At 47.3% G+C, this 13,557-nt stretch overlaps 1 protein-coding gene across 5 annotated transcripts in view; it reads right to left on the reverse strand.

The window, feature by feature from the left end:
- WIPF1 (WAS/WASL interacting protein family member 1) overlaps nucleotides 1–10,225 on the reverse strand; it is a 57,078-nt gene extending 46,853 nt beyond the window's left edge. For 3 of the 5 annotated variants that reach the window (XM_064514983.1, XM_064514977.1, XM_064514979.1), the window contains exon 1: nucleotides 9,832–10,225. The gene's annotated coding sequence lies outside the window, so the exon portion shown is untranslated. Of the gene's footprint in view, nucleotides 1–3,264; nucleotides 3,440–9,831 lie in introns of all 5 variants that reach the window. The other 2 variants (XM_064514980.1, XM_064514978.1) reach the window with 1 other exon arrangement.
- Between the last annotated feature and the right edge of the window lie 3,332 nt (nucleotides 10,226–13,557).

Below are 13,557 nucleotides of genomic sequence, written 5' to 3' on the forward strand. Positions count from 1 at the left end.
ACCAGTTAGTACAGCTAATGTTTCTGAAGGCCTTGGATGCTGTTAAACACCGTAGTATACATGTAGTGTCATTACCATGATTTCTGTGGTGTCAAATCAGTCCCACTGCTTGATAGTGAATAAACATATTTGTCAAAAGAACAAAAAGTTTCAATCTAAGCAAAGAGCAATCTTATACCACTCTTACTGTGAATAACTCTAAACTCCATTATTCCTCCTACGAGGAAACTTTCCTGGGGAACTTGTTGTTAAGTAACAAGAACCAGAAGATGACAATAACAGTTCTTTCGCTTGGAAGCACACATTATGCCTGTAGTGTTTTCATTTAAGTACTGTCTACAATTACATGCAACTGGGTTTTACCCTGCAATTCAGTGGCATTATCAGGGATGTTCAACTGGCACATTTTAGATGAATAAAAGGAACTTGCCCAGTCATCTCATACAGTTTGTCAGTTAGAGAACACTTCATTTTCTAGTTCCCCATAGCAGCTAAAGTTAATGTCTTCCTCTTGACTTCAGTCAGCACATCATTCATACATCCTAAAAGTGCTTAAAAAAATACAGTAAATCTTGGGGACGTTGGTATCCTGCAAAGATATGCTAGGAAGAGGAAAACCAGTAAATGAGGAAATAAGTATTACTGTGATTCCACTTTATCTGCTCCAGTCACTTAAGGGGATAGGAAAGTATGTAGCAGCCTCTCAAAATGAGATTCTTCACTTTGAAGAGCATTAATGTTTAGAGAACTTGAAATTAAAACTAAAACTTAATACCACATTACCAGTTTCAATCAAACGATCTTTTTTTGGGGGTACTTCTAAATCACCCTTAAAACTTCAAAATACCTTTAGATTCTTCCAGCCACCATCACACTGGCACTGGTTTCAGCTCAGAAGTGAATCATGCATCCTGCTCCTTGACTCCAAGGCAAGAACATAAGCTGCTTATTTCCACACAAGGAATGCTAGTCAATTCAATTAAGAATAACCTATTTAAAATAAGTTGTGTTACCAAACAAGTTTTCTGTCCCTCTCTAAGCCACCTATTTCAATCAAAAGCAGAACTTGTATTTGAAAATACAGAAGAAGGGTTCACAAGAGAATTATTTCTATGTGGCTTGTTGCTGCCTGATATTAAAGTTTTGGGACTGTCTGCTTCCATCTGAAAGCTTTAGGCTCCATTGTACCACCAGCACTAATGCTTGGAAAAGTTATACATGTAGTTAAACATCTTTCTGCTTGGCTTTAAAGTCAAGCAGTACTAGTCTGGGGTAGTTTGAAAACACAACCCGCAGACAGGAATGAGGAGATTCCGGTGGGTGCTGTCTCTCTGGTCTCAGACGGACTGCTTTACCTCTATCATTGAAGTGTTCTTACTTGTATACCTTTTATACCAGGACACTGCAATTATTTGAATTTTCATTTCATCCAATTGGAACAGAAACTGTATTCTATTGGACACTGAACAAATACATTCCCTATGTCAGAGGCTTTAATGCAAGACAAGACATATGACAGTATAAGAAACAAGAAGGAACATCTGAGTGAGTAGAGATAAATATAAAAAGATCAATACTCTGAGTCACGCAGGCTCACCACATGCCTGAGCAAATGATTTGTTTACTTATAATATATGCAACACACATAGTGATGCCCTTTGTGGTTTTCACTTAATATTTTAAGAGCCATTTTTAGTAGCTTCTAATTTGATCAAATGTGAAAGTAAGATGAAAATTCTCTATTCTGCATTTCCATCCCAGGCAAAACTTGTGGAAATTTGTTAGCCAAAGGGGCTCAGTCATTTCCCAAGAGTAAGTTGGGGAATCAAGCCATTTTTGTCCACAGAAAAGTCTTACAACCACACCAGAAGGTTCTCATACACCAGCAAAGTGACTTGCAGAAGTGATCTGCCCCAATGCGTATAACTTCTGATTGGTAAAGGTTTGCTAGCATCTGGCAGATGACGCTCAGCTTGCTCTGAGCATGCTCAAGCCCAGCTCTGCAGGGGCCAAGCAGGAATTTCCCTTTGCTCTCCGATCTGCTCTGGTAGGGACTGCTGGAAATCAGGGACATGACAGACTATGCAAAGGGGAAAACACTCCACTGCAAAGAGCTAAGACTGGCACTAGGAGCAAGGGGAAAAGATCCCAGCAAAGGTCAAGCAAGTGAGAAGAACAGGAGGCAGCAGGACACAGGCTGTGTGAAATGGGGAGAGCTGGAGGAGGATGAATTCAGGTTGTGTCCCTTTTTCAGAAATTCCACAATTAAGGCTCCTCACCCACTGGGTAAATCGGGAAACTAGAAAAGCAGTAACTGAAATGACTGGCTCAGGAAGACCGATTACTTGGTGCAAATTAAAAAGCACGCTGCAGAGCTTAGCACTGCATAGCCGATGCTGTCCATATTGGCCAAACTGCAATCTATTAAATTTGATCTGAAAGGCCATCAAAGCAGTATCCTTGAATTACTAGCTGTTTTCTAACAAACATTTCCCCAGATAGAAGGTAAGGGAGAAATGACTTTAAATATACCTCCCCCACCTCCAGAGGGAATATCTTTCTTCACCCACATCTTTCCAATAAAGCAAGCTACCTAGCTGATGCCAGTTATGAAACCAGTCACCATTCTGATTATGTCATTCATAAAATGAAGATTCTTCCAGGACTCTGGAAATCTGTTTTAGAAAGGCTATATTCTGAATGTTACAAATACTAAAACTAAAAGGTCAGACTTGAACTTTTGTTCTTGTTGTTCAGTAGAGGTTCCCTTAATAAAAAAGGGGTCATAAAAAAGTCCTAATTCGTACCACCTTCTCACAGCTCTGAAGAGCCAGAACAGCAGCTGGAGCTTACAAGCTACCTTTAAGAGCATATCCTTCCTCAGGGACTAAGGTAATGTCAGGGCTGTTACGAAGGTCCGTGATCTTTCAGGGACTGCCAAAGTGAGGTGAGCTAATGAGATACAATTTGTTTTTCCTCGCAAGAGAAATGGCAGAGAAAGAGACCGCTGATCTAGGGCAGCAGCTCACACTTAACAGTTCATATCATCTCTTAAAGAAGTTGTGAAAAGAGTGGAGGCTCAGGCAAACTCCTCTTCCAGTTACTTGGAAAAGCAGCCAGGGCACAGCTCTGAGTCACTGCTGCAGGGTCTGCGGTCTGCAGGGACACTATCTGCTGGATATTAAGAAGGTAAAACGTCTTAATGACACCTTTTCCAGTTTAGTGCAGTTTGCTGCATTTGCCCTATCGCTGAGCGTGGCTCACCTGCGACGCATCTCAAAGCACTGGCACGTGCCTGGCTTCCGCGGCAGCCGTCGCGAGCAGAGCCGCCCGGGCAGGCAGCGCTGCGCAGTTGTCGGGCTCAGCTGCCACGGGGCTTTACTCTGACACACAGCTCCCTTCAGAGGATGGCAATACACAGACATAGTCGGACAACCAACTGTGGGGGCAATGAAATAACACATTATTGTATCCGATTTCTGTGACTTAAAGGATTTCCCCTCTTTCCGTGCCTGCTGATGCCCCCTCTGTATTTAGATGCTCATGTCAAGTAAGTTACAAAACCAGTCTGTTATTTTGGTGTATAAATGATGGACAGATCTGCTGAATGATGCAAGGCTTCGCTGACTTTTAGTTATGCTTATGTAACCCAATAGTTTCACAGCTGCTAATAATTAGCAGATGACCTGCATAAGTGCTAGAGGAAAAAAAATGAGAAAGCTTCATCACTTCAAAAACAAGCTACTGAAACAAGAGTATTGATTAATTTTTTTTTAAATATATGACTTTTTTTCTTCTCTCAATAGAATTCAAACAAACAGAGCATAAGGAATTCAGCATAACTTATGTCTAAAGATCTGAATGGTGCCTTGTTCACAGCATTTGGATTTGAAACACAGATGCAGTTAACTCACAGCTTAACTCCTTCTTACAGCACTCTTGAAAACGTTGATCTGTTTTCTTCTCAATTTCCACATAAAAAAAGATTAAGTGATTTTTATTTTTTAAACAAAGAGAGATTCAAACTTGGATTCAGTGTATAACTTCCTTTGCTCTTTTCCTCTCTTAAAAAGAAGAGATTAATTGTTATGCAGCAAACTGGGAATAACATCACTTTCTAAAAATTTCCATTGCAGCTCTTGTCTATTTCACCAAATTCTTTTCCAGATCTAATGTTCTCAGTGTTTCCTGAAAAAGTCAATGCAATAAACTATTCTTCAGTATTAAAAACACTATGAATTTGACAGACAAAGAAAAAAAAAAAGGAAGAGTGAACTTTTAGAGGGCAAAAGCAGTCTCTGTTTTTCAGTGCTCTGAAAGTAGTTCGGTAGGGAAAAGAGAAGGTTTTATGTTGAAAGACAGTATCTTTTAACTACTAAGGCATTAGCCTGCCAGTCAGGAGGTTTACCATCCTTTCCCAGCACCGTTACTGCTCTAAGACTTCAGGCAAAGCAGTTTGCCCACGCTACGCTTCTCTATTCACTGTACTTTCAGGTGTCTTTATCCAGACTTCTTAAGGCCATTTTTGGATGTTTTGAGACCACTTTTCTTTCCAGATGTTCTGGTGACTGACAAAAGCAGCCATATTCATGCAGTAATACAGAAATGGAGAACAGAGTCAGAGTCACCTCAGTGAGGGAACTGCTGCAGCTCATCTAGTTCAGAGCAGGGACAATCACAGCTAGAGCAGGCTGCTTGGGCCTCGTCCCCTTTAATTTGAAGCATCCTCAAGGATGGACTCCACATCTCTGGACAGCCTGTTTCAGTGCTTGGCCACCCTCATTGTGGAGGATCTTGCTAGCAGTTTTTGTAGAAAACAGTAGAACAAGTAGAGAAATGTAATTTCTTCATAGGGCTCACTTCTGGTGCTGCTATGTCAGGGTTCAGGAAAACTCACTAAAAAGTCTGCTCCACTGTCTGCTCTTTGTGGCAAAAGGCTTTCAGCATTATCATTCACACACAGCACTCACCAAAATATTAAGAGGGAGGGGAAAAAAAAAAAATCACCCCACATCCTGAAATTATTACAGGAGAATTATCACAACCTATTTCAAGGTAGTTGAAGCTGCTAAGAGCTTTTATCTTAACCTCCTTTCTTCCTATTAAAGAATATCCTGTAGTGTCTCTAGCAGGAGAGAGATGCTACAGTTGGGCTCAAATGAGGAAGACGGCCCACTCATGAAGGTGTGCATTTGAAGACAGGAAAGCTCTTCATATGGACAGAGGCCCAGGAGTAAAATGGCAGGAGCTACACACACTGTAGAGATTGAAGATGATGGGTGCCACATAAGCAGCTTAAATATCAGGAGCTTTTCTTTCTGCAACATCAGTAGCTTATGGAGTTACAAAATTAAACAGTTTAAATCCAAAGTGTAATTGGAACCAAATGTAGAAACTCCTAAAGAGGTTAAAATGGAGTTAAGTGTTACAAAAGAGACAGACTTTCAAAACACTGCTCCTTGTGCTTCCCGTTTATCTCCTTCCAGGAATAAGGAAACTTTCTATTCTGAACTTTTGATCTCTCCGATTTTGATGAAACTGCTCCCTCACTACTTACGCCTCCAGCCTCAGAGACACTCTGCCGATCTCAGTGAGCCGACATGGCCGAGACCCAAGGACAGCAACTCTCTCAGGCCTGCATCTGTGTAACGCTAAACAGCAGCAACAATTTTCCACTGTACGTTTCAGAGCCCTCATGTCCGGGGTTAATTCCGGTGAAAATCCTCCTTTTAAGATTCAGATTTCACTTACATCTCAGCAGCAGCCACGTTCTGCTTGGAAAGCATCACAACAGAGCACCAACAGAGCAACTGAACTATTGACTTCCTCCCCCTTCCTCCTCCTCAGATACCTAGCTGGGTTTTCTACAAGTACTGTCTTGTGCTACTCTAACAGCTGCATTCAGAAAAAAAGTTTATTGAAGCTGCGCTGTAATAGCTCTGCATTTTTTCCCATTTTATAGTCAACACACCACATCTGACTGGTCAGCGTGCTGGCTGGTATTACACACTACCCTGCTATCGTACTGGCCACTGCAGACATCCAAAATATTTTAAACAAAACCTTCTACTACAGCGTGATTGTGGACATCTTTGTTAGATTTAGCTCCTAATAATCCCTTTTCTGGGCTATTTGCCAACTAACAGATCAGCAATTATTATTCAGTAACAGACAGATATTTCATGCACACCTTTGAAGTGAGGAACTAAATAACAAATAGATTGCTTATTGCACACTCAGGGGCACAGAGAATAAACAGCTGCCTTGAAGATTTACTGCTGCTCCTAGTGTTCTCATCTTTGGTACTACTGTGATCTGTTCTACCAAAACAAGGTCCACTTTCTTTCAATAGAAAAAATGCCCCGTCTGCCACCCCTGCCAAATGCAACTACAGCTACTCATTTTGAGCCAAGATACCCAACAGCCCCTCTTTATAGCAGCTCCAATAGAGGAAGTGTAAGAGTGCACCACATGAAGACAAGGAGAACGACAAGAGCCAAGAATGAGAGAAATTAGTAGAAAGAATACAAAAACATTTAATTAGATTTGAAATTTTACAACAGTTCACATATTATAATTGTGGCCAAAAATGAACTTACGTTTGCGTTGGCAAGAGCATAACCTTTAAAGAAAGTTTCCCCTCCCACCCTCACTCTTCATTGCGTCATTGTTTCTCGTGGTTGCCATACGTAAGTCCATTATCTTGATGGAGATTCAACAGTCAAGAGCACAGCAACTTTCTAAAGGCTGGTGGCAGCATGAAGATATTTTACTAGACTGTACATACACCAGGAACAGCACACCCACCTCTAAAGGAGTCCTATGAATTGTGTCACATTTGCCAGACAGCACTAACCAAACACATGCTCTTTTCTTTTGCCAAAAAAGCTTGGCGGTGATACTAGCAAGGCTGAAAGCTAACAGTTATTAGCATTTTATGCACTGTAAGTAATGGATAGTAACACTGCAACACACTTCCTTCCCAGAGAGATTTGTTTAGCTCCTGCCTCTCAGCAGCCTCTCCACTGAGAAGGGTCTGAAGCTGATCTGATGCAGAGGTACATACATATGTCACAGGTGGGAGATGGTCCCTTTTATAGCAAATATCTTTCTTTAGATGCACACTTTCAATTCTGCACCTACTGCATGAACCCTAAAGTCCTGCTGCAGTTCTGTGATAACTCTGGACTTCTCTTCAAAAAAGAGGAAGAGCTAGCAGTGTTTTAGCAATACAACCCCAAGAGACAGCATCTTGCTATCTGATGCTCTTCAAGAGAGTAATGTACTGTAGAAAGTATAATTTCAGTAGAAACACTACGGCAGCAACAGAAGTGAGGGTGAAGCTAGAGCACTTACACTGTTTTAATCCCCATTTGCCAGAATGAGCAGTATCAAGCCGGGGGGTGGGGGGGGGGAGGAAGGCAGCACAAGGGCTGATACAGGACATTTGTACAAATGGATGGAATAATTACTCTCCCTCGCCTCTCCCCCTTTTGGAGGGTTATTTTTAACCTGGATTGCTGAACTTTTCAGCAGTTCGGTTGCAGCACAACCTCACAAATAACTGAAATAGGGTTCGATGAGCTGCAGCACAGGGGAAGGAACAAGTGGCCAGAGAGCTGACATCAGAGGGACGTGGGAGGGACGGCAGCAGGGGCAGAGCTCCCTCTGCTCCACCGCGGGCAGCGCGCAGGGTAACTGCACCCTCCAGGGGAGGGTCCTTGCCCCAGGGAGCTCACACGCTAATCCAGACCCACCACGGAAACTGATGTGCATCTCGTTTTACATTCCTAGGAAACTTGCCTTAACCAGTTATGGAAATAATCATTCACGTGGCAGCATGAAGATCTACACAGTTGACAGGCATGCACTAAGGACAACATCCAGCTCAGCTCAAAGTCAGAGGATACCGAAGAGCCCAGAAGTGTGGGAAGAAACACACTCAGTGCTAGTAGAATTAAATACAGCAGTTTGTGGAGGAACAATAATGAGGACTCTTATTAAAGGGGGAGAAAGAAAAAAAATAGATACACAATCATATCGCTAGAACATTTGCTCAGGTCCTAACTGCACGGATTTTATAACAGGAGTTTCTGCACATGTAAAAGGTTTTCCTCTCTAGCTCTCCCTGTCCCCCTGCTTCTTTCTCATGCTCTCTTCCTGAATCTTTGTGCGTCCGTCCCCTGCTCACGTGCTCCTGCTGCACAGAGGGCAGAAGTACTCTGCAACAGCTGTATTTCCTCCTCGCATAGTCCTTCCCTTCGTGTGCTCCAGCAAAGGGGAAAGTACATGCCAGCTCAGTCCTCCTCGTGCCTAACATGAGGCGCAGACGCTGGGTTAGATGGAGAAACGTGCCCCTAAAGCTTCACCCTCTGCCCCAGGTCTCAGAGAAAGGGTCACACCTCTCGCCCCGAAAGGAGGTGCGTTACCACGGCAAGCTCCTCCGCGCTAGTGCTCCATCCCTCAGGGCCCTCTTTAAACCACGGCTCCCGAGCTGGAAAGGTATCGGGTATGAACACACCATGGGTAACGTGCAGAGGCCAAACACACTCCGGCAAGACCTCTTCTTTTTCACACCGCCAGCTTAGGCCCCACATTGTGCTCCTAAAATCAGGCTGGAAGGAGGTAACTGACAGGAAGAAACTGAGCAAAAGAAAAAAGGCCAGTGAAAGAGGCACGAGTGAGGAGGAGCAGAACACACTGCCCATCTGCTAGAGCTCGAGGCTGAGAAGAGCTGCTCCAGCCAAGGACTTCTGGTGCCCCTTTCTTTGGGGAGCACTACAAGAATAGAAAAGTGATTTAAAAGTGCCTTATGGCAGAGTCCTGATTAAGTACATCCCACCTAACGTCAGAGATAAGTTCTGCATTATTTTGCTTTAAATAAGAGGCCTGAGCAGGGCACAAGTCAGCAGCCTGAAGAACATGCACTTTCAGAGAAGTGATACAATCCTGTGCTGCAGAGTATGTTTTCATTAAAAGATGAAGTGTAACCACAAGAGTAGCAGGGACAGACAAATGAGGAAACAAGCCAAAACCTTCACATTGTTTACTTGAAGTTCCCAAACTTGGCTCCTTCAGAAAGCCCCCGAGAGCTCGCTCTGATGGCGGAGAACTGCTTCGTTTCGTTTGCCTCCACTGCAGAGTTTTAACTGCGAACTTCACCTTAACATTTACTGCAGATCAAAGCACTCGAGGGAGGGAGGCCGCCACAAACATCTGCACCAGCCAAGTGCTGTAACGGCAGGCGGTTTGGGTGCCGCACGCGTGGCGGCCCACCCGCGGCCCCCGCCACCCCGCCGGCCTGACCCCGCGCCCAGGACGCGTCGCGGCGGGCAGGGACGCGAGGGCCGGCAGCCGAGCTGTGCTGCTCCGGGCCGGGGCGCGCTCCAGCCGCCGAGGGGGCTCGGGGGGGCCAGGCCGCCTCCGTCGCCATCCTCCGTCCCCTGCACGCACCGACCCCCGGGGAAGCGCGAAAGCCAAGGAAAAGCAGGGAGGGCTCCTGACCCAGCGCGGGAGCCGCTTCGGGGGCAGGAGCGCGTCCGAGCCCGACACAGAGAGGTCTGGAAGAAAAGAGAGAGAGAGCAGACAGGCACCACGCGAAGCACAGCCCCGCTCCCGCGGGCTCCCCCCTCCCCCCGTTTTCCGCGGCCGCGCAGCGCCGCGCGGGGAGGCGGCGGGGCGCCCGGGCGCAGCCGGGAGGGGCCGGGAGGAGCGGGCCCCGCCGCCGCCCTGCGCGCCCCGGGCTCGGCCGCCGCCGCCTGCCCCGACGGTGCCGCGAGCCCCCTCCGGCCCGGCCCGGCCCGGCCCGGCCCGGTCCCCCCGCTCGCTTACCGCGCTGCGGGCGCGCTCCGCCGCGGCGGGGGACGGCAGCTCCCGGCGGCACTGCAGCCGCTGCGGCGGCCGTGGCATGTTGCTCCGGGCGGCTATTTATAGCGGGCGCGGCGCGGCGGCAGGAAGCGCCGGCGGGGCGGCTCTGGGGCGGCTCTGGGGCGGCTCTGGGGCGCCGCGCGCCGCCGCTGCGCACGCCGCGGCCCCGGGGGCGCCGCAGCCAGGAGACAGCCGAGCCCAGGCCGGGCCCGGGGGCGGCCGGGGGGGCCGCAGCCCGCGCCCCCACAGGACTAGGGCCGGCGCCGGTGGGCGGCAGCCCCGGGCCCCCGGGGCGCTCCCGGCCGCGGCTGCTCCGCGCTTTAGCGCGCCCGGCCGCACCTGCGTGCGCTGCCGTCCCCCGGGGGTAAAAGTGGGCAGAGGCTATGAGAGAACCAGATTATGGGGAGAGGTTTGCAGGTCCCCAAGTGCTGCGTAGTGACCTGAGCTGTGACTATCTGCAGCTTTTCCAGGGGATCATGCTGTTTTTTAAAGCCTCATTGGGTCCCTGGTTACGCTCATTGTCTGTGTCATTGGCTCCTCTTTTCGGCTACTCGTCCCTTGGCCTCCGTGACAGCCCACGGCAGCGAGTTGCACAGGTCAGACGTGCCCTCTGCACTACCGCATCCTCCTCAGCATTGCCCCATCCTTCTACAAAAGTGATGGGTCCCAAAGGCCTTTAAGCAGAATCTGCTCTCGCCGCAGCTCCTGATGCTCTATTTGCCCCCAGAGCTCTCAGGATGCTTCGCTTTACCTGCCTCCCCTGGCCTTGACGAGAGCCAGCGGGGAGGAGCAGCAGAGCTGGGGATGGCGATGCGGCAGGCAGACCCGCGCGCAGCGCAGCAGAAACATCATTAAGCAGTGGGAAAGAGGTACTCGCGTTTTCTCTTTTAAGACCCGCAGTATATAGAGGTGTGGGAAGGTCAATTACCCCTCTCTGCGTGATAACCCAGGAGGGATTTGTTCTTCTTACCTCAATTAACTCACTTATGTAGAAATCACTTTACCAGACAAGCAATAGAGTCTGCTTCCTTTGCCCTCTAAGCTTGACTAAGTTTTCTAGAAAGAAAACTTCTGTTACTGTCTTTGGGTCCAGTGCTGAGATCTTGAATGGAAAAATGCCCCAAATACACGTGATGGAGTAGCTTGGGCAGATAGGAGTGAGGTTTGAAAGGTGAGAGCGCTGTCTTGGGTGCCTGTTTGAGCCAAAATAATCTTTGTTCCCACATACTTTTGTCCCTGTAGCATTTCACACTTTGCAGGTAGTTGGATTTTTTTGTTCACGCCATGCATTAGCATGGTCCAGCTCAGTAGCTGTAAAACACTATTGTCTAAAATACATGAATGTTAGAGAAAGACGTTCAGAAAAATTTAAATGCGTTACATTCCCTTGTAACAGCATGTCACGAGGTCAAATACTCCGTGGTCTGTGTGCTGAGTTAGCCTGTTACAGTTTACTTTCATGTTTTGACCAAGAGATTACCGGTTGCCCAAAGACAGTATTACCGTGAGATGTGCTGTACTGAGAGCAACAGCAGCGCTGATTTGCCTTCAGGTAAAGGTTTCAAACTTTTCCAGCTTTTTCTGTAGTCCATTTCTCTGGTTTCGTGTCATTGCATGTGTGGGGCACTACAACGCTGACACAAAGCATGTACAATTTTTCCCCCTACCCTCTTCTGCCCCCCTCTCCGAATTAGATAAGTTCACAAACAAAAATTAGGGGACTCACAAATGGGAAAACCACAGGTACTCTGTATTTACTCCCTTTATGGCCTTGCAGACCTAAAGCTCCCTAAAGAGGGTCCCAAATCCACAGGAGGTTCCCAAGCACTGCACGCTGTATTTGGGTCATTGCGTTAGGTGAGAACAGTTTTAAAATCACCTACAGGCAAACAGCTCCCTCTGGACTCTGCACTGGAGGAATATCATACGATGTGTGTGTTCGGCACTCCGTACGGGCTAAGCAGCAAGCGCTGGTCCCGCTCTGCGTGGTCGTTGGAGCCGGCTGAAGCGGCTGGAAGCCGTGCTGCGGGAGAGGTCTGTGCAGGGACGACGGGAAGCGACAGCAGCCCTTGCTGGAGAGGTGTTCTCCCCCACGGGGGATCCAGTGCCTGACCCATCGCCGCCGCTCCGCGCTGGCCCGCAGGCTCCTCTGTAGGCTTTTCTGCTGGTGGGACCCTGGCGCGCCGGTGGCCGGAGGTGCCCTGTCCTTGCTCTGCTCTCCCGCACGTGCTGCCGACAGCCCACCTGCAGCTGTCTGAAATCATCAGGGCTCGCAGAACCATAGTGGAAATCATTGCTTGCAGCTCTGTTGTTTTCCATAGCTCTGCCTGTCTTTTATGCTGACTCAGGAAGGGAAGTACGATTGTTTTAGCGAATCTTTTGCAGAGCAGTGCACGATTGCCCCGTCTGTAGCTGGACTTTGATTCCCAGAAGCGGGGCGGGGGGGATACTCCAGAGGTTTGTTAGATGTCCGTGTACATGCAACATTCATCTGGGAGCAGCTTGGAAGACTTGGTACTAATTTCACAATTATGACAAGCCACAGAGTTTCTATTTTTAAGGCAGAAGGAGAGGGAGAGAGTTTTTTCCCAGGAGCATGCCTAGAGGCCTGGAAGCTGTGCTAGACTTTACCTAGCCCTCGGTAACATATAAAGAAGTAAGGTCTTGTGACTGGATTCAAGTACAGCAACCTTCCAGCATCCAGTGTCAAAAGCATTTCTGCTATGCTAAACTAATGGTGACTTTAACAGTGACATCTCACATGCCACCATACCAGAAAACAAATTTTTCAGGGGTGTAACATGCTTTCTTTGGCTGATACCAGCACAGTGTCATGCACCTTGCGGGTCCTACATTACACATACTCTTTCACCCTACTGGTCTGCCCCACTGTGGTTTGCTTCAGCTGTGGAAACAGGAACTGCTGACTCAGCACTCTGATGAAACTCGCACTGCTTTCACACCTCTCTGGGGCGATGGCAGCAGCGAGGGGGCTGGTGGCAGCTTATATCCTGGAGACAAGCTGAGAACTTAAATTGTTGCTGGAAACAATAATCTCTTAATAATTCTCAACCTACCTGAGGTTGAAATGCTCTGTCAGGCCTGGGACAAGAGTTCTCAGGACCCAAACACTAGTTTTGGGTGGATGATCAGATCTGGCATATCCAAACTCATGATCAGGCATTTAAAGTTTAGTGAATGTCTTTTTTGCGCTCGTTCTGTTGATCAGCTTCAACTCAGCTACGTTTTGCAAAGCCAAGAGGTAACCAGCTGAATAGACAGAATAAGGCCATCACATTCAGCTTATCCGCCTGGTGACTATGGAGAGCAGCAGCCTCTTCTGATTACAGACTCATTTGGAGGTGAAATTGCTCCCTTGGAACTGTTACAGCAGGGTAATGGACTTTTTAAAATTCAGAGCAAATAACCCCCTCAGAGGGGTCAGGTCTCCTGAACAGTACAAGTGCTAAGGGGAGAGAGATTTGGGATGACTGCATATCTGAGGGCAAAATATCCATGGCACAGTAGAAAGTAGTTGAAGGTCATAAAAGGGTTGGGAAGGGGAAAGTTAATTGCCAATATTGTTTAAAAATTGGAAAGAGACTCAGACTTAAAAATAAGTTGGACAAGTTCCAGAGAACTATTCTATTAAGGACATATATAAGGCATTATAAACAGGATCAAAGTGAA

This window comes from Dromaius novaehollandiae, chromosome 7 (genome assembly GCF_036370855.1).
Source record: "Dromaius novaehollandiae isolate bDroNov1 chromosome 7, bDroNov1.hap1, whole genome shotgun sequence".
Lineage (NCBI taxonomy): Eukaryota > Metazoa > Chordata > Aves > Casuariiformes > Dromaiidae > Dromaius > Dromaius novaehollandiae.